The 26,997-nt window shown below is 37.2% G+C and overlaps 1 protein-coding gene across 1 annotated transcript in view; it reads right to left on the bottom strand.

The window, feature by feature from the left end:
* Positions 1-26,997, bottom strand: part of ZNF438 (zinc finger protein 438) — a 180,394-nt gene that overhangs the window by 105,476 nt on the left and 47,921 nt on the right. The gene's annotated exons all lie outside the window — the stretch shown is intronic.

Raw genomic sequence — 26,997 nt, 5'->3', positions numbered from 1 at the left:
ACTCTCACACTAGAGAAGCCAGGTGCAGGCAGGTTCAAAGATCTAGCTAAGACTAACTTTTGAGTGATCCTTGTCAAAATACCATAAATCTGAGTAAAGCTGTCTTGGACACTCCAAACCAGCTCACACTCCAGCTGAATGCCCACCAACTAACCTCAGCTGATGCTACACGGTGAAGAATCAGCACCAACTGAACCTGCCCTGTTCCTTCATCCACAAATTGTGAGGTACAACAAAATGATTATTGTTTTTTTTTTTTTAATGTTTTTTATTTATTTCTGAGAAAGACAGACAGCATGAGCAGGGAAGGGTCAGAGAGAGAGGGAGATACAGAATCTGAAACAGGCTCCATGCCCTGAGCTGGCTGTCAGCACAGAGCCCAATGTGGGACTTGAACCCATGAACCATGAGATCATGACCTGAGCCGAAGTCAGACGCTTAACCAACTGAGCCACCCAGGTGCCCCAAAACAGTTATTGTTTTAAGACTATAAGGTTTTAGGTAATTTGGTATAGAACCTGATAACCATAACAGATTCTGGTACCAAGAAGTAGGGTACCATAATAAAAATCTTAAAACATGTGGCATTGGTTTGGGGACTGGGTGGGAAGCAAAAGCTCAAAGAGCCTCCAGAAGACTGTTACTAAAAGCTTGAAGTACATTAGTGAAGATGTTAACAGAAGGAAAGGACAATTCCTCTTACACAGTGATATGCAATACTTACCTGCATAACACAGAAAAGAGAAAATATACCTAATAAAGTGGTAGATTTGGGTAAGGAGATTTCTAGGCAGAAGATTCAAAGTGTTAGTTTCTTTTAGCTGTGTGCACTAACATATACATAGACAAAGATGAGCTAACAAAAGAACGGTTTCGTTTTCAAGCACAATTTAGAGGAAATATAAAGGAGCCGGGTCTTGCTCTTTCAAAAGAAAAATCATCCTTATTCTTTCCAGACTAAAAAGAAATAGCTTCAGAGCAAATATAAAGCCTAGGGTTTGCTACCAGTAGAGAGCATGGTTTCAGATTAAAAATTACAGTATGACTGTAAAATACTGTAGTAGGACTGCAAAATGATTTAAAGTTGTGTCTAATTCAGTTCTAAAACTCATAAAAGTGTGCTTCTTAGACTCTCTTTTCTAGATAAAAAGGCTTTTAGGAATCTTGAAGGTATGCCTTTTGGGCTCTTTCAAACAGAAAAGCTTCTAAGAATTTTATAGGTATTGTTTTATAACACCTTTACTCTCAGTCTCAAGTAGAAAAAAAGAAGTCTATCTTAAAAACAAATGTGGGCGTGGCTTCCAATGGTGTGGATTATAATTTGATACCTCACAATGATTTTAAAGGAACTATGTGAGATTGGACTGAAATCAGCGGAGAGAGTGCAAAATGAAAAGACACATTTAGACTCTCAGACTTCTACAAACAGGAAGCAAGGCTGGAAAGACTACCAATTATAAACATGAACCATTTCTTACAGAAAAAGAAAAAATGATTTAAAATTTATAGGTAAGGCCAGAAGTCATGGATAATCATTAACAAGGATTAAGTATGGCCCTAATAAAGAAACTGCCAACATCAGAATTTCAAAATTACCATGGACCAGTGAAAGTTACATGCCTCCTGTTTCCCCATTTTTGAAGGGAAGTGTTTACCAGTGTTACTCTATGCTGCCTCTCCATTATTTATTAAGTAAACAATTTGTCTCTTGCAAAGAACTACATCTAAGGAGCTACATCTGGGACCTGATTTAAATGACAATACCCTGAACCCTAAGCTTGAGGCTAAAGCCATAGTAGGATGAGAATTTTGCATTTTTGGAAAATAAAAAATAAAAAAAAAAATTAAAAAAAAAAGAAAACATTTTTAAAATTTGTTCTAGTTTTGTATTTGTATCTGTCCTCTGTCAGAAAGAACTAGAGGTGGTATAAACTTTTAAATGAATGAATGAATGAATAAATAAAATAAGAAAGTTGGAGGACTTTGTTACTGCCCATATTCAAAATTCAATATCAAGTGACAGTGACCAAGACAATATGTCATTGGAAGATCAATGAAGTCTAATTGAGATGTGCTTATTTTTTTGGTCTGTTAATTTTTCTTTTTTTTTTTTTTTTTTACAGAAGTGCTATTCTCTATTCATTTGCAGTTGTTCATAGTAGCTTCATAATAGACAGAAATGATACATAATCCAACGTCCATCAACTAGTAAATGGATAAACAAAACACAGTATGTCCATACATTAGAATACACTTCAGCAATTGAAAAAATGAAAATGATGATATGTGCTAAAATATGGATGAACCTCAAAAGTATTATGCTAAGTGAAAGATGCCAAATTCACAAGACTAAAAATTGTATGATTCCACTCATATGAAATTTCTACATTGAGCCAATCAGAGGAGTTTTGGGGGGTGGCAGGAGGCATTGACTACATGTAGACTTGAGGGGATATTGAGGAGTGAAGGAAATGTTTTGAAATTAGATTATAGTGATGGTTACACACCTCTGCTAATTGACTAAAGCATCATTGAACTGTACACTTATAACAGGTGAATTTCATGGTATGGAAATTGTACCTCAGTATGGTAAAAATAAGAAAGGTAATAAAATGCATCTCATAAGAGCCCCTATATTTCCTTGGGGTGGATCACAAATTTTGCTCTAAATTTCCTCAAGAGACCAATCTAAGATGAGATGTGTTTACTAGTGTTCACGAGATCAAAATTTGTCAGCATTTTAGGAGAAACCTACTTATTGTAATTCAAAGAAAACTATATGCTTTCATTCATAGTGTAGCGTGTTCAACTCTGACCTCTACAACATCCTTGTAGTGAATAACTGAAGATTCTCTTCTCTAGACTTGTTTCTTAAACCTCCCTTCAGTGCAGTCTAGTGGCTTAACATCAAAGACACTTTACTAAATACAGTAATGCTGGGTGAATAGGATGGAGGGTGATAAGAGGACAAGGCCAAGAATGCTGCCCTTTGGTGGTATGTCTTCATGCAGACATGCAGTTTTATGATAATGAACAGGTGAACTAAATAGATATGCAGCAGTCCTGCAGAAGCTTTTTGTAAAAAACTGAGTAACAGTTAAGTTTAGCATTTTACTCTCTGGCAAGTGCCTGGAGTGTAGTTATTCTCAGTTACAAGTTTGATATGGGGCCATTTACTTTAATAGCTGGATTGGGAGTATGATTGGCATCCTCTTAGGAATGCTGGGGAGCCTGAGGAGGAAAACTATCAGATTAGACTGTCTACCATCTTTTATTCAGTCCTTGTTTTTAAGGTTACAAAAGAAATTTACAGTAATGGAAAAATTCTAACAAAACATAAATATTTATAGTAAAAAGTGAAAGTCCCATTTTACTTCGAATCCACCCTACTCCTCTCCCCAGGGTAACTTCTATTGTGCTTGGTCAAAATCTGTTTGTTCAGAGCTATCAAAGATGCAGACAGTAAGAACTCTTGAAATCCTCACACAAATCTCAAATCTTGTTTTCAAAAGGAGCGTCAGCCTCTTTCCCTCTACATGTGACATCAGTATAGCTAGTGAGACTTAAAAATTATTCTTTTTCCTTCTATAGTCCATCCTATGCCCTAGAAAAAGTGGAGATTAAGAGAAAAATGGACATAAGCAACAGACCTAAATAGTGTGTGTATAAACTTTATAGTAATGATTCCTGAAATTTGTTCTATAGATTTTAATATGTATTCTTTTTTTAAAAAAAATGTTTTTTTAATTTCTGAGAGAGAACGACAGTGTGAGTAGGGGAGGATCAGAGAGAGAGGGAGACACAGAATCCCAAGCAGGCTCGACTCTGAGCTAGCTGTCAGCACAGAGCCCAACATGGGGCTCAAACTCACGGACCATGAAATCATGATCTGAGCCAGTCAGATGCTTAACTGACTGAGCCACCCAGGAACCCCTAATACATATTCTTAAAAAAGAAAAGAAAAGAAGGAAGCACAAAGAAAAGAAGGAAGGAGAGGAGAAAAGCAAGCAAGCAGGCAGGCAAGCAGTGGGCATTTCAAAAGTCAAATACATATGTGAAATAGTGGGTTAAATAAAGTATCAATATCCACTTAAATGCCCCCACCTTTCATAAAATTAGCTGACCACCAAACTCTTTAATCATGGATCGCCTAGTGATATCTTGAAAGACACTAGATTGAGGCAAAAATATAGTGTAGTAAATAAGCACCAGTTATAGTTTCCTTCATCATTCCCTTCTTTATCACGCTGCCAGCAACAAACAAGATATGCAGAAATATGCACAGAGCCACATAAATATGCTAAATGCCAAAAGACTAAAAAGTAAAGTAAGCTGACTATCTTAAGATTCTATCTTTACTATGTTAGAAAAACTGGTTTCATTTCTTGGTTGTATTGTTTTTCCTTTGACTGTTTATGCCATAAAATAAAACTAGAGATAGAAGTTTAACTCTAAAATTAAATGCACTAAAGTGCTTGCTTTTAATAGTAAATAGTAATAAGTAATTATAATCAAAGAATCTCAAGGTAAATTCTATCCATACTTTAATTTGCTTTACAAAACCAAAAAATTGGATTAGCATGTAATATTATTATAGTAACTGCATTATTGTAGAAGAATCTTTAAGAGGTTAATGAAAAATTGCAGTGAAGTTATATTTTTATAAGAGTTACTATAGCCACCTATATCCGTACAACAAAAAACAGTGAATTTGGATCTCCTCATATGTTAGACTTCAAATCAAGATATAACTCAGCAGTGAACTCTGTTAAACCTTCCACTGAAACTAAATGGAGGCTTTATTACCAAAGTATAATCCCAACTGATAACTTTCTAATATACATGCTGTCCAACTACTGGAATTGTAATTTGGGAGGACTTCCTACCAACAGGGATCCTTATTGTAAGTAACAGAGTTGTATGTCCTCTGTGGAAGCTATTCTGAAATTTCATTTCACTAAAAAAATGAGGAATAAGTAAATTGCCAATGGAGAAAAGGCTCCACCATATACTTAAGCTTTTTTGTTGTTGTTTCTTCACTGAGGTTGGGACAGGAAGTGTGGTAACTATCACTGATACTTATAAATGTAAAGTAGCCTCACTTCTTTCTTTTTTATTTTTTAATGTTTATTTATTTTTGAGAAAGAAAGAGAGATAACATGAGCAGGGGAGGAGCAGAGAGAAAGGGAAACATTGAATCTGAAGCAGGCTCCAGGTTCTGAGCTGTGAGCACAGAGCCTAACGCAGGGCTCGAATCCACCAACCATGAGATCATGAGCTGTGTCAGTCAGTCGCTTAACTGACTGAGCCCCGCAGGCGCCCCTAGCTTCACTTCTTTATATCTAAAACCCAACCAGTTGTCTAATCTCTGACTCAAGCTTCCTCAATAAAATTTCTCACCACTCTCTAATTCAAGTCAAAATGATCTCTCCTTCCACTAAGCTGCATGCTTCTTGTTCAAGCCTCTCAAGTAGCACATAACCACATTTAATGTACCTTACGTTGCTGTTTAACTTGACTATTGTATGTGTTCTATTCATTGAAAAGTCTGAAAGACTTTAGGTAGCAGGACCATGGCTGTGCACATCTTTAGAGAACCCACAATACCAGCCACAATACTGTTGATTTTAGCATTCTGTAAGTATTTGTTGATGACTGATATTACTATTCAATGCTTTGTGATGGTCTTAGGAATAGATATTCCTTGGAAGAAAATATAAACATTTTTCCATTATGAGAATAGTGTATGGGCTTGCTGGTTTTAGGAAATGTTAATAGACTAGCTATAATTTAAGTAACTTATGATATAAATCTCATTTTTTTCTGACACAGGAGTGTCATGATTAGACGAGAAGGTGTACAACACTTTTATGTCCTTGGGCACAAAATGTTTTGAGGGAATTAACTGCTTAATAACAAAGGACTCCAAACAGGCTCTATCATTAGAGACTACTAGAAAGCGTGGATAAAACATTATTAGACATGTCTGTGATTGTGCACATAGGAAACAAAGAATCTACAAAAGGAATCTGGCAATATATTTCTCTCATTTAACAAACTAGCACTGCAAGTCTACTGCATGGTGAGCTCTGTTTTAGACATTGGGGAACTAAAGGTGAACGAGAAATATCAAATATTTCTGTTTGGCTCTCTAAGGCAGATCCAAACAGAATCAATCTAAAAATTGATCTACCTACCTCTATGTAAAACCATATTACACAAGGTTAAGGTGCTTAAAAAATACTTTATCTCACTGTTTTAAGCAATGCAAATAGTTTACCTTGGCCTAAACAACAGCAAGCTTTAATTATCCCAGAAACTCCTTCAAAGAGACACTGTTTCATTTCTGTCTGTCCCCAAGCCCCAAGGTTCCCAGGCTGTTGAATGAAGACATGAGGATGATGTGCTATAAGCAATACAAGCAAACTTACCCAGAGCTGTGTCTAAAGAAACATTCCTTACCTACAACGAGGGCAGTGCTGGCCCAGCTATGCCCTGCCCCTATCAATCCATTAGCAGCTGCTGACATTCTTATGCTTCATAGGAGCACGGCATTTTCTTTTCTAAAACTTAAGGGGAAAAGGCAAAAATAGAAAACCTTTTGCCAACCACAAAACTGTATATTTTAAAAATTGTGGAATAAAAATGAGCTGCTATATACTTTCAAACCCAGAGAAAAAGTAGAAAATAACAAGTACTGGTACCCCTCCCTATGCTCAGCTACAACCTTCTGAATTGAATTGAGGCAGAAATGGTACAGGTTCAGGTAAGCATCTTTATATCAGAGACAATTTAAAATGACCTAGCAATTAGGCAACCTAAAAGTAACAGGGTACAGTCAAAATTCACTCCTTTAGAATCAAAACCCACTTTTCAAGTGTGTTTTTAGAAGGAAGAATGCAATCTTTAATAGATAATGGGCTTTCATTTAACTAGAAATTCACTAAATCAGGAATCAGATTCTAAAATTTACATAGTTAATTTGACAACAAACATGGCCGCTGAATTTGATTTTTTTAAACTATTTTGTTATGCTTTGTTCTTGCATTAAATCACAGGGATTTCTTCTGGGATTGCAAAGGAATGAGCATTTAGCCCATCTCACGAAGGAAGGAGAGATTTCTAAGCTTTAAAAACAGGAGGTTCGCCTACATGATCACCTGGGACAAACTTGGCCAGAGCAAGCAGGCTAGAAGGTTATAGGAGCCTGGGAATGTTTAACATCAAGAAAGAAACTACAGCTCAGTAAGATCAGAGGGAATTACACAGGAAATGTGAACAGTAACCCTTTCATATCTCCGTACCCCCTCCCACTGCCTGTGATAAATGGAATCTTGGAGCCGTCCAGCTATGTGAATACACAAACCAACAGAAGAGAGGGACTGGGAAAAAGGAAAGAAGCCATTTTATATAAACACCCGTGGGTGCACGCGTGCGCACAAACACACATACCAGCAAAAATTCATGACACAATAAAAGCATGTTCTTCCCAGAAAACTGCCGTTAGCCTTTCTAAGTGCCACGTATGCACTGTATCACTGCCTTCTCCAACAGAGTCCTAAGTAAAAGTTCTAACAGAGTCCTGAGCAAAAATTCCAAAGAAACTTGAAGAATCAGGCGGGAGTCGGGGGACAGAATAGTTGGCAGACGCATCCTAAGTAGGGAAACGTGGCTCCTCCAAAGCTGACCAAACAAATAGGTCTCCACCCTGGCTTATGTTTAAACATCTTGTTCCTAGTTGGTCTGTAGGGAAAACATTCTTTCCACAATAAATAATACGCAACTGAATCAGAAATTCCTACTCCATCCTTTATCTACTCTATGTAAAAGTTCTTCACTATTATAAACCAGAAGCTCAGAGAATTCAATTAATTGTGAACTCTGTTAAGAAAACAGTTTAGTTATAGTCAAGGCAAATTAAAGATTTTCTTGCTTCTAATTTGAAAAAGTAAATGGGACTGTGCAGATCCTAAACTCTAGAGACCACTGGGACAGGATCTCAAGAAAATAAGCTGCTCTTACCATAAATGCCTTTCAGAAAAGAGGAAATGCTGTTTCTATGAACAGGTGAGTTTAAAAGTGATTAATTAAAACAAAAAATAAACAAAATAACTCACCCATGGTCCTCAGACAGTAAGGGCACAGGGCAGGGAAGCAGAATAAATAAAGAAAAAAGTGGTATTGCCAATGGGTTAAGCTTAAAATATGGAATTTCATAGGTCACTTTGAAGGAAGATTTAACTTTTTTCATTGGTATAACTTCAGGACAGAGATAGTTTGCCACAAACAGTAGGTTAAAAAATAAATGAAAGTAAACACGGAGATGACAAAGCAAACCATCAAAAGAAGTCAAAAGGGCTAGCTTTTTAGAACTATCCAGAAGAGGAACAATAAATCCAGAGGATTTTTCTTCCCAGCAAAGTGCCTCCTCCAATGTATACATGTTCTTCAAGAACAGCCTATACCAGCAGTGGTTTTGGACAATAAATGGTGCATCAGTCAAATGGCAAATGAGATTTAAATTGTGGACTTTCGAGTTGCCTTAAGCAACTGATGTCTAATTTCTGGCCCACAGAAAGGCAGTCCCATACCTGAACAACAAGCTAAAGCTGCTTGTCCCTTCCATGGATTCAGAGTTGCTGTAACATTTATGTTAGTTGGAACATTTGGGGAATGAGAGGGAGCAAAAAATAATAAACAAGTTCTGAATAAGAAACCAGATTTCTGAGTGGGCTTTTAAGCAAAGATCACTTCCGCAGTAACTGAGGACCCGGAAGTGCACCAAATGGAAACTCAGTGCAACTATCTCCCCGTCTGGAAAGGGAAACTTACTTGTAGCACTTCTCAACCATTGTTTACCCATGTCTAGTTCTGATAAACATAAAAACCTCATATCCTCATTGAGTGTTATTTGGGACTCTCAAAATAATTTAAGTATTATAACCAAAAAGACACCACAGCAAGATAACTTGATGGGGTTCCTCTGTTGTCCCTGCTACAACAGAATTTAGTACAAATACTTTTTAAGTAGACAGATTTAATTTATATTTGTTTATTTTTATCTTGAAGATAAAAAGATCAAACATGTCTGTGAACACTAATGTATAACGACAATGACATGATAATTATCGGGACCTTCGGTGTATCTCCTCTCCTGAAAGTTGCTGTCCGTGATCTTTTCAGTGCTTACACTGGGCCTGAAGAAATGCTGACTGATACATACTAGGCCTTCAACATTTGTTAAATGACTCAGCAAAAAGGTCTCTTTTTTTTCTTCATGAAAAATAACAGAGCCCTAATAGAGTACTCTCTTGCAAGTAATAAAGGATAGAGGCAACAAGCAGGTTAAGTCTTCAATAGAGGCAATAATACAAGAGGCAAACCAGAGACAGCCTTGACAAGAGTTATGATCGTAAAAAGAGGAAGAATATCAGCTAATATTTGCACATTTGTACAGCACTTCCGAATGTATTAAATGTTTTATGTAATTTCAACCCCACAACTTAATAAAGTGGATAATATTAGCATTGATTGAAACAGCATAAAGTGGCTTTTTTGAGGTAATCCAGCTAGTTAAAGCAGCAGAGCTGAGATTTAAACCCTTCTAAAAAGCTCTCTCGCTCAATTAAAAGCTCTTTATTTTGTCACGCAATTTTGAAAATATCTTCCTCCGAATTCCAAAATCAGGGTATACATATGAAGCACCACTTTTTTCCCCTTAGTCCACTCAGTATCACAGCCTTTACCAGTTCCCATGAAAATTCTCAGAGCTCCCACTGCCGCAGCCTCTATTTCCTCATCCCAGCCTGACGAAGGGCACAAATGAAAAGCATCTTTCAAAAATAAACCTCCTTCTACCTGGGGGTCTTGTATCCTGTAACTGTTCCCCAAAATAAGGACATCACAGGCATGTGTTTTAAAATCCTTGACTACTGAGGAAATGTCTGGGGTTGTCTGTTCTTCATTCAGAATGAGTCAGATATGACACACACTACCTTTTCATTCCTAAAAGGTGAGCAGGAGTCACCCTCACATTCCCAGCCTGCTGGCTTAGCAAAGACACCCGTTCCAGGAACTTGGCTGACTGCATAAGAATAACAAAACTCACAGAGCTGAAAGTTATACTCTTACCAACTTTTAAAAATCATTCTAAATGTTTATTTTTGAAGTTTTATTAAAGAATGATAAACTACTGGCGCACCTGAGTGGCTCAGTTGGTTGAGCATCCAACTTTGGCTCAGGTTACCATCTCACAGTTCATGAGTTCAAGTCCCACATTGGGCTCTCTGCTGTGAGTGCAGAGCCCACTTCGGATCCTCTATTCCCCTCTCTCTGTATCTCCTCTGTTCATTGTCTCAAAAATAAATGAACATTAAAAATAAATGATAAACTACTGGCATTTAGTAATTTAAATGTGAGATATAATGAAGGTGAAAGTTTATTCATATAAAATCAACTATTTTGACTTACCTCTGAAGCTTATTTTGAAGATTATTAAACTAAATTATATGAAAAATGCTAAACATTTTGTCTAGCACATAGTAACAACTCAATAAATATCAGCTGCTATTAGTAACATTAGTGAAGAATTAAAACATACAATGGAAGGTCATATTTAAAATGAACAAGCAGGGGCGCCTGTGTGGCTCAGGCAATTAGGCGTCCGACTTTGGCTCAGGTCACGACCTCAAGGTCCGTGGGTTTGAGCCCCGCGTTGGGCTCTGTGCTGACAGCTAGCTCGGAGCCTGGAGCCTGCTTCGGATTCTGTGTCTCCCTCTCTCTCTGACCCTCCCCTGCTCACACGGTCTCTCTCTCTCTCTCCGAAATAAAGAAAACATTAAAAAAAAAAAAAAGAGCAAGCAAACAATACATTCTGTGGGTTGTTTTTTGTTTTTTTTAAATGTTTTATTTTTAGGAGAGAGAGAGAGAGACAGCGTGAGCAGGGGAGGGTCAGAGAGAGAGGGAGTCACAGACTGAAACAGGCTCCAGGCTATGAACTGGCAGTCAGCACATAGCCCGACGCGGGGCTCGAACCCACGATCCGTGAGATCATGACCTAAGCGAAAGTCGGACGCTTAACCGACTAAGCCACCCAGGCGCCCCCTGTGGGTTGTTTTTTAAATATTTATGCAAAAATAAATATCCATTCAATAGATACAAACATATACATAGAAATATTAAAAAAAAAAACAGTTTGAAAGAATGGCAAAATGATGACCTCTGGGAAGACTGGAGGGTGATGGTCAAAGAGAACTTTGGTCTGTAATGCTTTCTTATAAACAAGAGTATTTACGTATTCCTTCTGTAAATAAAATTCATTTTTTAAAAAGCAAAATAGAAAATATATTTACACAAAATAACTTAATAAGCTTCTTCAATCCCATGGTTGATTTCAGCAGTACATGAAAAGTTTACTTTTATTTTTAGTTAATGTATTCAAATGATGTCTAAAATCTCATTTTCTTTGGTAAGACAATTCAAACTTTATCCTACATACTACTTTCAATAATCTTCCTAATGATATACCTAATTGCTATATTAAAAATACCTGCTGTGTAAGAAAAATATATTTTATTAAGTTTAAGAACAACTCAATGTATTTAATAAAGGGGCAAGGAGTCTTTCAAAGTCCAGGAAGTCGTAAATCAGAAGTTCTACATAAAAAGACTACCTTTTCCCCTTAAATTTTCTATATGTTTACATTTAATAAACCACAAAGAGTCAAGTCCTTGATTCTTTTTAAAGCCAAAGGGTTGCCTATTTAAAATCACCATAACAATCTCAAATGTCCTAAGTGTTGCTCTAATTAAAAATCTCTCCTCTGAGGCTCTTCCTAACTTTTAATTCTTCTCTGTGCTATATTGACACTGGCTTAAAAATTCTACTTTTCCTTCTACTTTAGGACCATAACTTAGAATTTTTCATCCCATTCTTTTTTTCCTTCAGATCATCTAGATTTTAGCCTAGAAACTGTGGGCAAACCAGGTCACAAACACTCTTATTAACTCCCTCAGTGCAGCAAATAGCAGGCCTCCTGTGGTTCAAGATGGAGGTAAGCCACATGTACCACAGACTTAGCCAGCCAGGGCCCCTTCAATTTACAAATCCAGTTTATAAATTAAAAGCCTCTAGCATTGTAAAAAGAGACCGACATCTCAATGGATGATCGATAGAGAAAGTAACCTCTTCCTTGTCCAGGAGACACTGGGCTGAATAGGAAATCCCCACCTCAAAGAGCTGCGGGATTCCATGATTGTGGGAGGCCATGCAATCTCTTTAGATATATTCCAAACTCAAGAATGCCCATTCCTGTAAATTAATGGAGAAGACTATTTGATCAAAAGGTATCTTCCTCTAATTTCAAATAAAATATTCCACTTATAATTTGTAGCTGGTACAGGGTAATTCCAATAATTATAATAATATACAGCTTTATTTCTAGAAAATGAAAAGCACATGTATCGGCAATTTTTTTTCTCCTGGATGCTCAGTTATGACTCATTAATATTAAGCTGCTATACCTACAAAAACATATGATGGTTCCTCCAGCAGTTGACTCTCTTAATTTTAAACATCTTAACTTCGCACAGTAGAATTTTGAACTTTGGTAACAAGTCCTAGATCTACTAGATACTAATTATCATTGGTCAAGTTACTCAACTGCTCTATGCCACAGTTTCTAGGTTAATGTAAGTAAAGGAAAACTATAAGGATCACTTAACCTGCTATACATAAAACACTAGAACTGTGCCTGACACAGAGTAAAACACTGTACAGTTCTTGGCTGTTATTATTATCCTAACATCAGAAATGTATTTATAGCTCTTGGGAAAAAAAACAGAACTTTAAACACAGCTCACAACAACCACTGAGGAAATAGGTTCTTTGAGACTGTTTAGTTCTATTAGAACACATTCAAAGTTCCCTGCAACATTCCCTCCTATACATTCTGACGATTTATTCCCTCCAAATGCCTCCACGTACCCTGTGCTCTAGTTATCCATTTACTCATCTCCCTCTGGACTATAAATGTCTTAAGAACAGGGATTCTATCTTACCTTGCAGTCACAACATCTAGCACAGAGCTTTTCAGAGAGTAAATGCTCTATAAAAACTTGAATGAAACATACTATTAGCAATTTAACCTGACAAGCCCTTGGCCATGACATCAACTCCCTTGTGCGGAGCTGTGTTTTGCAACTCTTTACCCAAATCACCAAGCAGAAGATGAGTGAATAACCTTCTACATGATAAAGACATACAGTACCCCTCTATATATAGGCTGAAGAGGAATCCAGTGTCCCACAGAAGACTCTAGAATTCAGGTTATTACTACTAATAACAACCTAATAAAACTAATAAAGGTTTTCCTCTACTAAAAAAAAAAAAAGTATTAGCCATTTATCTGTCTACCTTACTCAAGTTTACTTCCTAAAGACAAAGGTTACTGAATGTTGATCTCTGCATCCCTAGGTGGGTCTACCATAAAATGGCATGTTATAAAAGCCTATCACCTGCATTTTTTATCCAAGCTTCTGGTTTATTTTGAATTTCACTTGGATTTATTCATGACATGTCTTTTTTTTTTATTTAATTTTTTTCTTTCATAATTTATTGTCAAGTTGGTTTCCATATAACACCCAGTGTCATCCCAACAAGTGCCCTCCGCCATTACCATAACCCTGCTTCCCCTCTCCCTCACCCCCATCAGCCCTCAGTATGACATTTCTTTATTTACTAGAACAAAAACAAAATTTCTGAAATGAAACAATTCTTTTTTTTCCTTGGTTGCTCTTGGTAGAGAGGGAAATAAAACCCCTCCCAGTGATGACTACAGAGAGAGAGGCAACCAATGTCTGCTGCATGATCTTCCCATGCTGCTCTGGATGAAGCCTTTGTCAGCGGCTCATCCTCCAGAATGGAGCCAGAACAAAGCCTTTCTTCAAAAAAAGTCACCCTTGGACTGCAGTACAGATTGTATTCAGTCAGCACTGTTTCCTCACTCTTCTACAATTGTGATATATGTTCATTATTTCAAAATTCTATATGCCCACCCTGCTTGTGACCATGCCCAGTTCAGCTTATGACAAAAAGCCAGCTTGGGCAGCATCCTATTGTTGATCTTGTGAAACATAAATTCAGTGCTAGCAACCTTTTATACCACTTTTTTTGTTGTTGTTGTTGTTACTACTCAGGAGCTCGGCAATGAAAGACCTTCAGTGTGATCATTAGTCTGATCTCTGACTATTAGCACACAGTGGGCCTACCTCCCAGCATCCTCAATCTCAAGTATACATCTCAATGTAAAAGGTAATAACCTTCTGGGAGTCTAGATAAATATCTTTCTTAGGGAAAAATAGTGATTTAACATTCCTCTGAGTCATTCTATTACTAAACTACTTCCAGGTGTTATAATTGGGACTCAACACCACAACATGTGTCACTTACCTAATATTAGGTCAGAGCATAAATACACAAGTCATATATGATCCCTCCTTCTAACTCTCCTACTCAAAGTAGTAAGATAAGTGATTTATTCCTCTTGACTTTGAGAGATGAAATTAAGATGACTTCTTTGCTTAATGAAATTAAAAATAAAAATGCTGTCGAGTGGAAACTACTTTGCTATCCTTGGCACCCTGGTCAGTCGTGGAATTTTAAAGTTAGAAAGGATCCCAGAAAGTCATCTTTCTCATTTAATAGATCTAGCCTGAGGCCCAGAAAAGTTGAGTGGTTTGCCACAGTCACAAAGGAAAACAGAGACCCAAAGCTGGAAAAAAAGGCTTTCCTGCCTCCTCAGCCCATGTGCTTTCCACCTACCACACTAAGATGAGACTCTTGCCAAGAACTTCACCATGACCTGCAATCCTGGAGAGGCTGTGCTCAGCTTCACCTCCCTACATCTTGGTAGTCCAGCCACATAATTATCTGCTAAAAAAAATATGTGAAAGACATGACTTCCATCTCTAAAAATAGTTTCAACATCACTGTTTTCTTAAAGATATTATCCCTAGCAACCGCTACAGGCTTCTTCCTTCCACACTGTTTCTAAGACAAAACTAAGTGTTATCTAAGGTTCTACTTCCCTAAATAGTCTTCAAGTACATTGTAAAAAAAAAAAAATAAAATAATGGGAACGCCCCATATACAAGCACCCTTATTAATAGAAAGAGAACGAAGCTGACACCCACTTGAGGTCACCACATGACTAGGAGCATTCAAGGTAGGGTAACAGCCTATCAGAAACTTAAAGCAGCAAGAGGACAGGACAGCTTCTGTCACTGAATAAACATTAATGAGAATCTAAGTGCCATGCCTTTTGTTACTCAATATAGTAATGACAGGGACATCTTAGAAAACAAGCTGACTAGTAAATAACTGGGAATATTCCCACAAATTCAAAACATCAAAACCAAATTAAACAAAGACAAAGTTTAAATCACATAGCAAAAAGTCCAAAACACAATGGAAACAAAAAATAATTTAAAACAGATGGCTTTAACCAAGATCAATGAAGTAAAACCAATAGATCGATTTTGACAATAAATATAAATGAGTTAAAATATCCTTAAAAGGCAAAGGTTCTCACTAGGTTAAAAAATGAAATCTAACTATGCTCTACTTTAAGTAAATATCTAAAAAACATGAAAATAAAAAACAAATATAAATATATATAAAGACATATAGGGAAATATAAACTAAGGTAGCAATATTCATGTCAGCTAAAATGCAAAGCATGTGGCAAAAATTAGGAAGAAAGTCATATGATTCTGACACAAGGTGTAATTCTCAATTGAGATACTGACAGCAAATAATACATTAACACATTCAAAAATAAAAACTGATATAAGGAAAAATTAATAAAATAAATTACTGATATATCTTTAAGCCTCTGACTGAATAAACAAAAAAATAATTATAGCAGAGCTGACAATAAATAATTCTAGTAGAAACTATACATCAAAGTTTGAATTTTGACTTTTCCAGGTTAACAGTATGTCATAACATTAAATAACTGTAACAATAACACTGAACTCTCATGATGCTGAGCAGGGCTACAGCTCCCAGTCTGCTACACGATCACAGGGGTAAACACTAGTACACTTAAAACCATGCTGTACACATACAATTTAAGAAGTCAGAAAAGTACATCAATGAATTCTAAGGATTCTAGGGTTCCGTTTCAATACATCAAATCATAGGCTAGAAAAATTCATTTATTAGGCTAGGAGAATTCATTTATTCTCCTTCCCTGTTTAAGGGTATTTAATTCATGTATTACTGTTTATATGGTATATACTGATTTACCTAAATGGATTTTTCAAGCTGACTCAGTTTCAGTCTTACAGAAGTCTTCTTACAGAAGTCTTCTACTACTTACTTACCACAGAAGTCTTATTATTAATGAATTTTAAAAGATCTTTATATATTCTGAGCATAAGTCATTTGTCACGTATATGTACTGTGAATATGTTCTGTTTAAAGATTACCTTTTCATGTTCTTAATAATGTCTTTGGAAGAATGGTAGTTTTAAATTTTGATAGAGTCCCATTTGTCAATCATTCTTCTATGGTTCATGCTTTATGTGTCCTCAGATCTCTGCCTATCCCAAGTTCACAAATATTTTCTCCTCTGATTTTTTTCTTAGAGATTTAGTCTTTTGAATTTAGATCCATGATTCATTTCAATATTTTTGTACATGAAGAGGTAAGGGTTAAGGTTACTTTTTTTCACATTTGAATACTCAGGTGTCCTAGTACCTTATGTTGAAAGACCATCCATTCTCCATTTAAATACCTTGACATCAATATCAAAAATCAATGGACATATATGTCTGGGTCTATTTCTGGATGCTCTCTTCTATTCCATTGATATATATGTCTGCTTTAGGTGATCACTGCAGTTTTAAAAGAGGAAGCATTAGATGAGGATAACTTGGGAGGTAAGATGGCGGAGAAGTAGGGAGCTCTGTACATTTTACTGACCCCCATCTCTCAAACCGAGAAGGGCTAAAGCATTAGGACACTGAACCGTAGGAGTTTGAGAGGAAAAGAGACAGAGTCTGCTGAGAAAACAAACTCATAGGCACATGAGTGAGAACTGGGGAAGATAATAATAGGCCGGGACCTAGAGACACGGAGGGAGGGGAGGGAGCCCCCTTTGCGGGGAGCTGCGGTGAGTGGAGAGGAAAAGAAAGAGCAGCTGAAACTGCTCATAGAACTTTCCCTGGAGAAGAGGGAAAACCTTGGCTTGGGAAAGACAGTGATCCTGATTCCAGCTGTGGTGCTGACTTTGGGCTGGGTGCCTCAGTCCCAGGCAATGCCAGGGGAAACTGCTCCGCTCCCCTCCGGGCCAATCCGGCAGGGAAGTGGGCCCAGCTTGAAACTGCTCCGCTGCTCTCCTGGCTCGATCCCCAACAGGGAAGTAGCTTGAGACTGCTCCACTGCTCTCCCAGCTTGATTCCTGGCAGGAAAGGACCCAGCCTGGGGGATTATATTTTGGGCAGTATCAATAAAGCACACAGACTAAGATCTGGAAACAAGGCATGGCCTGGGACACAGACCATGGCCCACCTTAGCTGCGCCCACAGCACAGGGTGATGGGAACCAAAAGAATGATCTGCAATGCTTGGTTCGAGAAGGGACTGGAGTGCTGCCATTTTTCTCCCCACAACCACAAGGGAGGGACCTCAGGGAGTGGAGGGGAGGCAGTGGCAGCTAAGACCCACCTACACCAAACCACACCCATCCCCACTAGAGAGCTCCTTTTTTTTTTTTATCAGAGCCGAGGACAAGACCAACATGGATGCACTGCTGTGACTAATTCTAGATCAATTCTTTCTATTCGCATATATTTTCCCTTGTCTCATTCGTACCCCTCCCCTCTGCTGGACTGGGCACTCTGGCCACTGGTTTGCTTAAACAGTCACACTTAATCCATTCTCTAGATGTATATTCTATCTCCACTGCTACCTTTCTATTTCTCTCTCTCTGGAGTAATCAGACTATATAGTTTCTCTGAGTAACACTATCTTCGATTCTTTCTCCAAGCCTCCTACCATATCTCCTCTTTCTCTCTCTGAATTAAGCTTCTTAGTCTCTCTGCCTGGTCATTGTCCAATTTCACCTTCTCCCCACCCTATCATTTCTCTCTGTATGTCTTTCCATCAGCACTGCATACACCTTGCTCTTTATTTGTAGCTGGGAATTCTGGTTTTATGCTTTCAGACTGTCCTTTGTCTTTTGTGTTCTTTTTTTTTCTCCTTTTTTTTCTTTTTTTTTCTTATGTTCCTTTTCTTTTTCCCTTTCAGTGTGCGTGTTTGTTGGATTTGTCTGTGCGTCTGCATACCTTTGTTCCCTGTGTGTTTGTCTCTCTGTTTTCTTTCCAGGGCTACCTCAAGAAACAAGCCAAAGTACACATGGTGGAGAGAGAGTCCCAAATACCACTACAAGTACAGAAATAAAATAACCAAAGTCTCAACAAGAGAGACCAAGAGACAACATCCAAAGAACAATTCCTGAACAGAGAGGACCTGGACAGTCAATGAGCCTTTTTTAATATAGCAGTACTCACAGGTGCACAGTGCATAACAAGCTTTTAAAACTAACAAGAGCAGAAAGCTAGCCAAAATGATGAAATGGAAGAACTAGCCTCTAAAGAAATGCCAGAAAGAAATGACAGGTAAAGAACTGCTCAAAACAGATATAAGCAACATAACTGAATAACAATTTAAAACATTAGTCATAAAATTAATCGCTGGGCTTGAAAAAGGCATGGAAGACATCAGAGAAACTATGGCTACAAAGACTATGAAGCTTAAAAATAGTTGTGATGAATTAAAAAATGCTATAAATGAGGTGCATAATAAAATGGAAGCGTTCAATGCATGGATTAAAGAGGCAGAGAGGAGAATAGGTGCATTAGAAGACACAATTATAGAAAAAGAGGAAGCCGAGAAAAAGAGAGATAAACTGATCCAGGAACATGAAAGGAGAGTTTCAGAGCTGAGTGATACAATCAACGGAACAATATCCATATCATAAGAATTCCAGAAGAGGAAGAGAGAGGGAAAGGCGCTGAAGGAGTCCTTGAACAAATTATAGCTGAGAACTTCCCCAATCTGGGGAAGGAAACAGACATTGAAATCCAAGAGGCACAGAGAGCTCCCCTCAGATGTAACTTGAATCGATCATCTGCATGACATTATCATAGTGAAACTGGCAAAATATAAGGACAAAGAGAGAATTCTGAAAGCAGCTAGGGATAATAGGGCCCTAGCATACAAAGGGAAACCTATCAGGGTAGTTACAGACCTATCTACTGCAACTTGGCAGGCCAGAAAGGAGTGGCAGGAAACCTTCAATGTGATGAACAGAAAAAATATGCAGCCAAGAATCCTCTCTCCAGCAAGCCTGTCATTCAGAATAGAAGGAGAGATAAAAGTCTTCCCAAATAAACAAAAATTGAAAGAATTCATCACCACTACAAGAAATCTTAAGGGGGACTCTATGAGGGAAATGTTGCAAATAACATAAGGTACCAGAGACACCACCACAAGCATGAATCCTACAAAGAACACAATGACTCTAAACCCATATTTTTCAATAATAACACTGAATGTTAATGGACTAAATACTCCAATCAAAAGATGTAGGGTATCAGAATGGATAAAAAAACAAAATCCATCTATTTGCTGTCCAGAAGAGACTCATTTTAGACCTGAGGACACCTTCAGATTGTAAGTAAAGGGATGGAGAAAAATCTATCATGCCACTGGAAGTCAAAAGAAAGCTGGAGTGGCTATACTTATATCAGACAAACTGGACTTTAAAGTAAAGGCAGTAACAAGGGATGAAAAGGGGCCTTCATTATATTACAATTACAGGGTCTATCCATCAGGAAGAACTAACAATTATAAATGTCTACGCACCTAATACGGAAGCACCCAAATACATAAAACAACCAATCACAAACAGAAACAATCTTATGCACAAGAATGTGCTAAGAGTAGGAAACTTTAATATTCCACATACAGCAATGGACAGATCAACTAGACAAAAAAAAAAACACACTAAAGAAACAATGGACTTGAATGATACACTGCACCAGATGGATTTGACAGATATATTCAGAACTATACAACCTGAGGCCATGGAATTCACTTTCTTTTCAAGTGGGCATGGCACATTCTCCAAGAGAGATCACATACTGGGTCATAAAGCAGCTCTCAATAAATATAAAATAATTGAGATCATACCATGCACACTTTCATATCACAATGCTATGAAACTTTAAATTAATCATAGGAAAAAGTCTGGAAATAATGAATACCCTACTAAAGAATGAATAAAGCCAATCAGGCAATTAGAGGAGAAATTAAAAAAATACATGGAAAAAAATGAAAATGAAAATACAGCAAATCAAAACTCTATGGGATGAAGTAAAGGCAGCCTAAGAGGAAAGTACATTGCACTACAGGCCTATTTCAAGAAATAAGAAAAAGCACAAATACAAAATCTAACAGCGCACCTAAAGGAACTAGAAGGAGAGCTCCAAGAGCACCCCAAACCCAGTAGAAGAAGAGAAATAATAAAAAAAACAGGGCAGAAACAAACAATATAGAATCCAAAAAAAACAGTTGAACAGATCAATGAAACCAAGAGTTGGATTTTGAAAAAATAAACAAAATTGATAAACCTCTAGCCAGGCTTCTTAAAAAGAAAAGAGAGAGCACACAAATAGACAAAACCATGAATGAAAATTGACTTATTACAACCAATCCCTCAGAAATACAAGCAATCATCAGGGAATACTATGAAAAATTACATGTCAACAAATTGGACAACTTAGAAGACATGGACAGATTCTAAACACACATACACTACCAAAATTCACACAGGAAGAGATAGAAAATCTGAACAGACCCATAACGAGTGAAGAAATTGAATCAGTTATCAAAAATCTCCTAACAAATAAGAGCCCTAGGCCAGATGGCTTCCCTGGGGAATTCTATCAGACATTTAAATCAGAGTTAATACCCATTCTTCTCAAGCTATTCCAAAAAATTGAAATGGAAGGAAAACTTCCGGACTCATTCTTCGAAGCCAGCATCACTTTGATTCCCAAGCCAGACAGGGACCCAGCAAAAAAAGAGAACTACAGGCCAATATCCTTGATGAAAACAGATGGAAAAATCCTCAACAAGATACTTGCAAATCGAATGCAACAGCACATAAAAAGAATTGTCCACCATGATCAAGTGGGATTCATTCCTGGGTTACAAGGATGGTTCAATATTCACAAATCAATCAATGTGACACATCACATTAGCAAAAGAAAAGATAAAAACCATATGATCCTGTCGATAGCTGCAGAAAAAGCATTTGACAAAATACAGCATCCCTTCTTAATAAAGACCCTCGAGAAAGTTGGGATAGAAGGAACTTACGTAAACATCATAAAAGCCATCTATGAAAAGCCCTCAGCTAACATCATCCTCAGTGGGGAAAAACTGAGAGGTCTCCCCCTGAGATCAGGAACACGTCAGGGATGTCCACTCTCACCACTGTTGTCTAACATAGAGCTGGAAGTCCTAGCGTCAGCAATCAGACAACAAAAGGAAAAAAAAAGGCATCAGAATTGGCAAAGAAGTCAAACTTTCACTTTTCGCTGACGACTTAATACTCTACATAGAAAACCCGACAGACTCCACCAGAAGCCTACTAGAACTGATCCATGAATTCAGCAAAGTTGCAGGGTACAAAACGAAAGTACAGAAATGGGTCGCATTTTTATACACCAATAATAAAGCAACAGAAAGAGAAATCTAGAAACTGATCCCATGCACAATTGCACAAAAAACCATAAAATACCTAGGAATAAACCTAACCAAAGATATAAGAGATCTGTATGATGCATGCTTTTTTTTTAAATTTCTGAGAGAGAGACAGCATGAGTAGGGGAAGGTCAGAGAGAGAGGGAGACACAGAATCTGAAACAGGCTCCAGCCTCTGAGCTCTGAGCTAGCTGTCAGCACTGAGTCCGATGCAGCCCTCAAACCCATGAACCGTTAGATCATGACCCAAGCCAGTCGGCCGCCCAACCGACTGAGCCACCCAGGTGCCCAGAGATCTGTATGATGAAAACTACAGAAAACTCATGAAGGAAATTGAAGACAGAAAGAAATGGAAAAATATTCCATGCTCATGGATCAGAAGAATATATATTGTTAAAATGTCATTACTACCCAAAGGAATCTACACACTCAATGCAATCCCAGTCAAAATTACACCAGCATTCTTCTTAAAGCTAGAACAAACTGTCCTAAAATTTGTATGGAACCACAAAAGACCCCGAATAGCCAAAGTAATACTGAAGAAGAAAACCAAAATGGGAGGCATCACCATCCCAAACTTTAGCCTCTACTACAAAGCTGTCATCATCAAGACAGTATGGTATTGGCACAAAAACAGACACATAGACCAATGGAACAGAATTGAGAACTCAGAAGTGGACCCACAAATGGATGGCCAACTAATCTTTGACAAACAGGAAAGAGTATACAGTGGAAAAAAGACAGCCTCTTTAACAGGTGGTGCTGGGAGAACTGGACAGCAGCATACAGAACAGTGAAACTAGATCACTTTCTCACACCATACACAAAAATAAACTCAAAAGGGATAAAAGGACCTGAATGTGAGACAGGAAACCATCAAAACCCTAGAGGAGAAAGCAGGAAACAACCTCCTTGACCTCAACCGCAGCAATTTCTTACTTGACACATCCCTAAAGGCAAGGGAATCAAGAGCAAAAATGAACTATTGGGACCTCATCAAGATACAAAGCTTCTGCATGGCAAGGGAAACAATCAATAAAACTAACAGGCAACTGATGGAATGGGAAAAGACAGTTGCAAAAGACATATCAGATAAAGGGCTAGTATCCAAAATCTCTAAGGAACTCACCAGACTCCACACCCGAAAAACAAATAATCCAGTGAAGACATGGGCAGAAGACATGAATAGACACTTCTCCAAAGAGGACATCCAGGTGGCCAGAGCAGATACATGAAACAATGTTCAGCATCCCTCCTCATCAGGGAAATCCAAATCAAAACCACACTGAGATACCACCTCACACCAGTCAGAGTGGCTAAAATGAGCAAATCAGAGAACTCTAGATGCTGGCGAGGATGTGGAGAAACAGGTACCCTCCTACACTGTTGGTGGGAATGCAAACTGGTGCAGCCCCTCTGGAAAACACTGTGGAGGTTCCTCAAAAAATTAACAATAGAAATCCCATCACCCAGCTAGGAATTTTCCCAACGGATATAGGAATGCTGATGCATAGGGACACATGTACCCCAATGTTCATAGCAGCAGTTTCAACAATAGCCAAATCATAGAAAGAGCCTAAATATCCATCAATTGACAAATGGATCAAGAAGACGTAGTTTACCTATACCATGGAATACTACATGGCAATGAGAAAGAATGAAATTTGGCCATTTGTAGCAACGTGTATGGAACTTGAGGGAATTATGCTGAGTGAAACAAGTCAGGCAGAGAAGGACAGATACCATATGTTTTCATGTATATGTGGAAAGACCATGGGGAAGGAGAAGGGGAAAACCATGGGGAAGGAGACCATGGGGAAGGAGAAGGGGAAAAATAGTGGGGGAAAGGGAGGGAGGCAAACCATGAGAGACTCTTGAATGCTGAGAACAAACTGAGGGCTGATGGGGGTGGAGAAGGGTGAAGGGGGGTGATGGGCTTGGAGGAGGGCACTTATCGGGATGAGCACTGGGTATTATAATGAAACCAACCTGACAATAAACTATTTAAGAAAAAGTAATTTTAAAAAAAGAATAAAGAGGAAGCTTTAAAATGTAGAGGAAGTTTTGAAATTCAGTAGTAAAAACTTCCAATGCTGTTCTTCTTTGTCAATTTTTTCATTTTTTTATTTTCTAGGTCTTTTGTATTTCCATATAAATTCAAATTTTCAATCTCCAATTTTCCATTGCTAGTATATACACATACATCTATCTGATTTTGTATATCTACCTTGTGTCCTGCAATCTTGCTAAATACAATTACAAATTCTAGTGGCATTCAGGAGATTTCTCAGCATTTTCTCTATACATGATCATGTTATTTGCAAATAAAGAGGTTTTATTTCTACTTTGCCAATCTGTGTCAAATTTCTTTCTTTTTATTATCTATTACACTGACTGGGGCCTCCATTATAGTGTTTAACAGACATAAGGATGGCAGTGGGGATCCTGGGCTTGCTTCCTATCTTAGGGGGAAAGCATTCTAACTTGTGACATTAATAAGACTTTAGTTAGAGATGATATGTAGAGGTCTTTTGTCAGGTTGAGAAAGCTCCCTTCTGCTTCTAGTTTCCTAAGAGATTCACTCTCTGAATGGCTGTTGAATTTGGTCCAATGCTTTCTCTGCAAGTATTCAGAGGATCACAGAGCTTTTTTCTAACTTTTCCTGTTAAAGTGATGACTGATACTAGTGGATTTTCCAATATTAAACCAAACTTGAACCCCAATGATAAACCTGTTTTTAATACACTGCTGGATGTGATTTGCTCATTTAAAAAATGTTTCATCTATGTTCATGAAAGATATCTGTTCATAGTTTTTTTGTAATGTCTTTATCTAGATTTGGTATTAACGTAATGCTGGTGTCCTGAAATGAGTTGGGAAGTGTTCTTTCTTCCTCTATTTTTCTGAATTATTCCTCCTTTAAATATTTGATAGAATTCATCAGTTAAGACACGCATAGGCCTAGAGTTCTTTTGGTTTGGGGTTTTGCTTGGCTCTGTTTGTTTGTATGGAAAGATTTTTAACTAAGAATATCACTTCTTTAAAAGATATGTTACTACTCTAATTTTATATTTCTTCCTGAGTCCATTTCAGTAATGTTTGTCTTGCAAGGAATTTGTTTCATAAAGTTGTCAAACTTATTTCTAGAGATTTGTAATACTCTTCTACCTGCTTATGTTTTTTTTTTTTTTTGAGAGAGAGAAAGAGAGCGCACGCGTGTGCATGAGTGAGGGGGTGGGAGCAGAGGGAGAGAAGAAATCTGAAGCAGGCTCCATGCTTAGTGGAGTCCGATGTAGGGCTTGATCCCATGAACCTGGGATCATGACCTGAGCCAAAATCAAGAGTTGGACAGTCAACTGCCTGAGCCACCCAGATACCCCTATATGCTTGTAATTTCTATAGAATTAAAGATGCCTCCCCCTTCCAATCCTGATATTATACTTAACATGTGTTTTCCTCCTTTATGTTTCTTGATTAGACTACCTAGAGATTTATTCATCTTTTCATAGAGCTTGCTTTTGGTTTCCTTGATTATCTATTGATTGCTTTCTATTTCACCAATTTTTGTTCTTTTTGATCATTTCCTTCCTTCTACTTACTTTGGTTTTAATTTGTTCTTTTTCTAGCTTCTTAAGGTGGACATTTAGATAATTTATTTACACATTTTATCTTTTCTAATTCATGCATTTAAAGTTAAATATTTGTCTAAACACTGCTTCAGATCTAACCCACATATTTTTGTTTTCATTCTGTTTCACTTCAAAACAACTTTTAATTTCCCTGTTTTATTATTTTTTACCAATGTGTTAGAAGCATATGGTGTAATTACAAATATTGAGGATTTTTCAGGTATCTTTCTGATACTTATTTCTAACTTAATTGTTGGGATCAAAGGACATACTCTGCATGATTTCTATCATTTTAAACTTAATGAGACTTGTGTTATATATAAGCATATGGTGGGATATGTTGAGGAATTCCCATGTGCACTTGAAAAGGATGTATATTCTGCTATTTTTGAGGGGAATGTTTTATAAATGTCGATGAAATTATGCTAATTTACAGTTATACACATCTATAGCCCTCCTAATATTCTTTGTACTTATCCCATCAATTACTTGTATGAATGTTGAAATGTCCAATTAGAATAGAAGATTTCTCAATGTACTCTTTCAGCTTTATCAGTTTCTGCTTTGTGTAGCGTGGGGGTATTGCTCAGTGGTAGAGCATTTGACTGCAGTTTCTGCTTCGTGTTGCATTTAAACTTGAAGTTATTACTTCTTCTTGATAAATCCATTTATCAATATGAAGTGCCCCTTTTTAATCTTATTAACATCATTTGTTCTGAAGTCCACTTCGATAGTAAATATAGCCACTCCAGTTTTCTTATATTAGAACCTGTACTGTATATATTTTTCCACCCTTTTTCTAATCTATTTTAAGACTTTCTTGAGAACAACAGTTTACTCTTACTTTTTTATTCAATCTGACAACTTTTGCCTTTTAATTAGACTATATCATTTAATGGGATTATTGATATAGTTATATGTAGTTCTACCATGTTGTTGTAGGCTTTCTATCTGTCCCTTCTGTTCTTTGTTCCTTTTACCCTATCTTCTTTGGGATTATTTTTTAGGAGTTCATTTCATATCCACCATTGGCTTATTAACTAAAACTGTTTTTCTAATCCTTTTAAGTGGATGCTCTCTTTAACTTATTATAATCTACCTTCAAAAAATATTACATGTTCATATATAAGACTCTTACCACAATACAGTGGCTCCTTTCCCCCATCCAATTCTTTGAGTTATTGTCATACATTTAACTTTTACATGTTATAATCCCATTAGACAGACACTGTTTTATTTTTTGCTTCAGTTATCTTTTTTAAAAAATGTAAAGAAAAAAAGTTTTATGTTTATCTATAAACAAATTTTGTCTCAAAAAGCTATTTCTCCCTTTTCTTTTCCTTCTTTAATTTCCTAAAGTTTTTTGTTAGCTATAGACTACTATGTTGACAATTTTTCAGCACTGAAAAAAATGCTATTAAACTGCATTCTGGTTTGAACAGTTTCTGAAAAGTCTGCTGCCTAAATTCTTGACTTTATTCCTTTGTATGCAATATATTTTCTTCCCTCTGACTGCTCTTAAGATTTTTCTC

The sequence above is a fragment of the Crocuta crocuta genome, unplaced genomic scaffold (genome assembly GCF_008692635.1).
Source record: "Crocuta crocuta isolate KB4526 unplaced genomic scaffold, BGI_CrCroc_1.0 scaffold457, whole genome shotgun sequence".
Classification (NCBI taxonomy): Eukaryota; Metazoa; Chordata; class Mammalia; order Carnivora; family Hyaenidae; genus Crocuta; species Crocuta crocuta.
The sequence above is the reverse complement of the archived record's forward strand: the minus strand, read 5'-3'. Positions and strand labels throughout refer to the sequence as shown.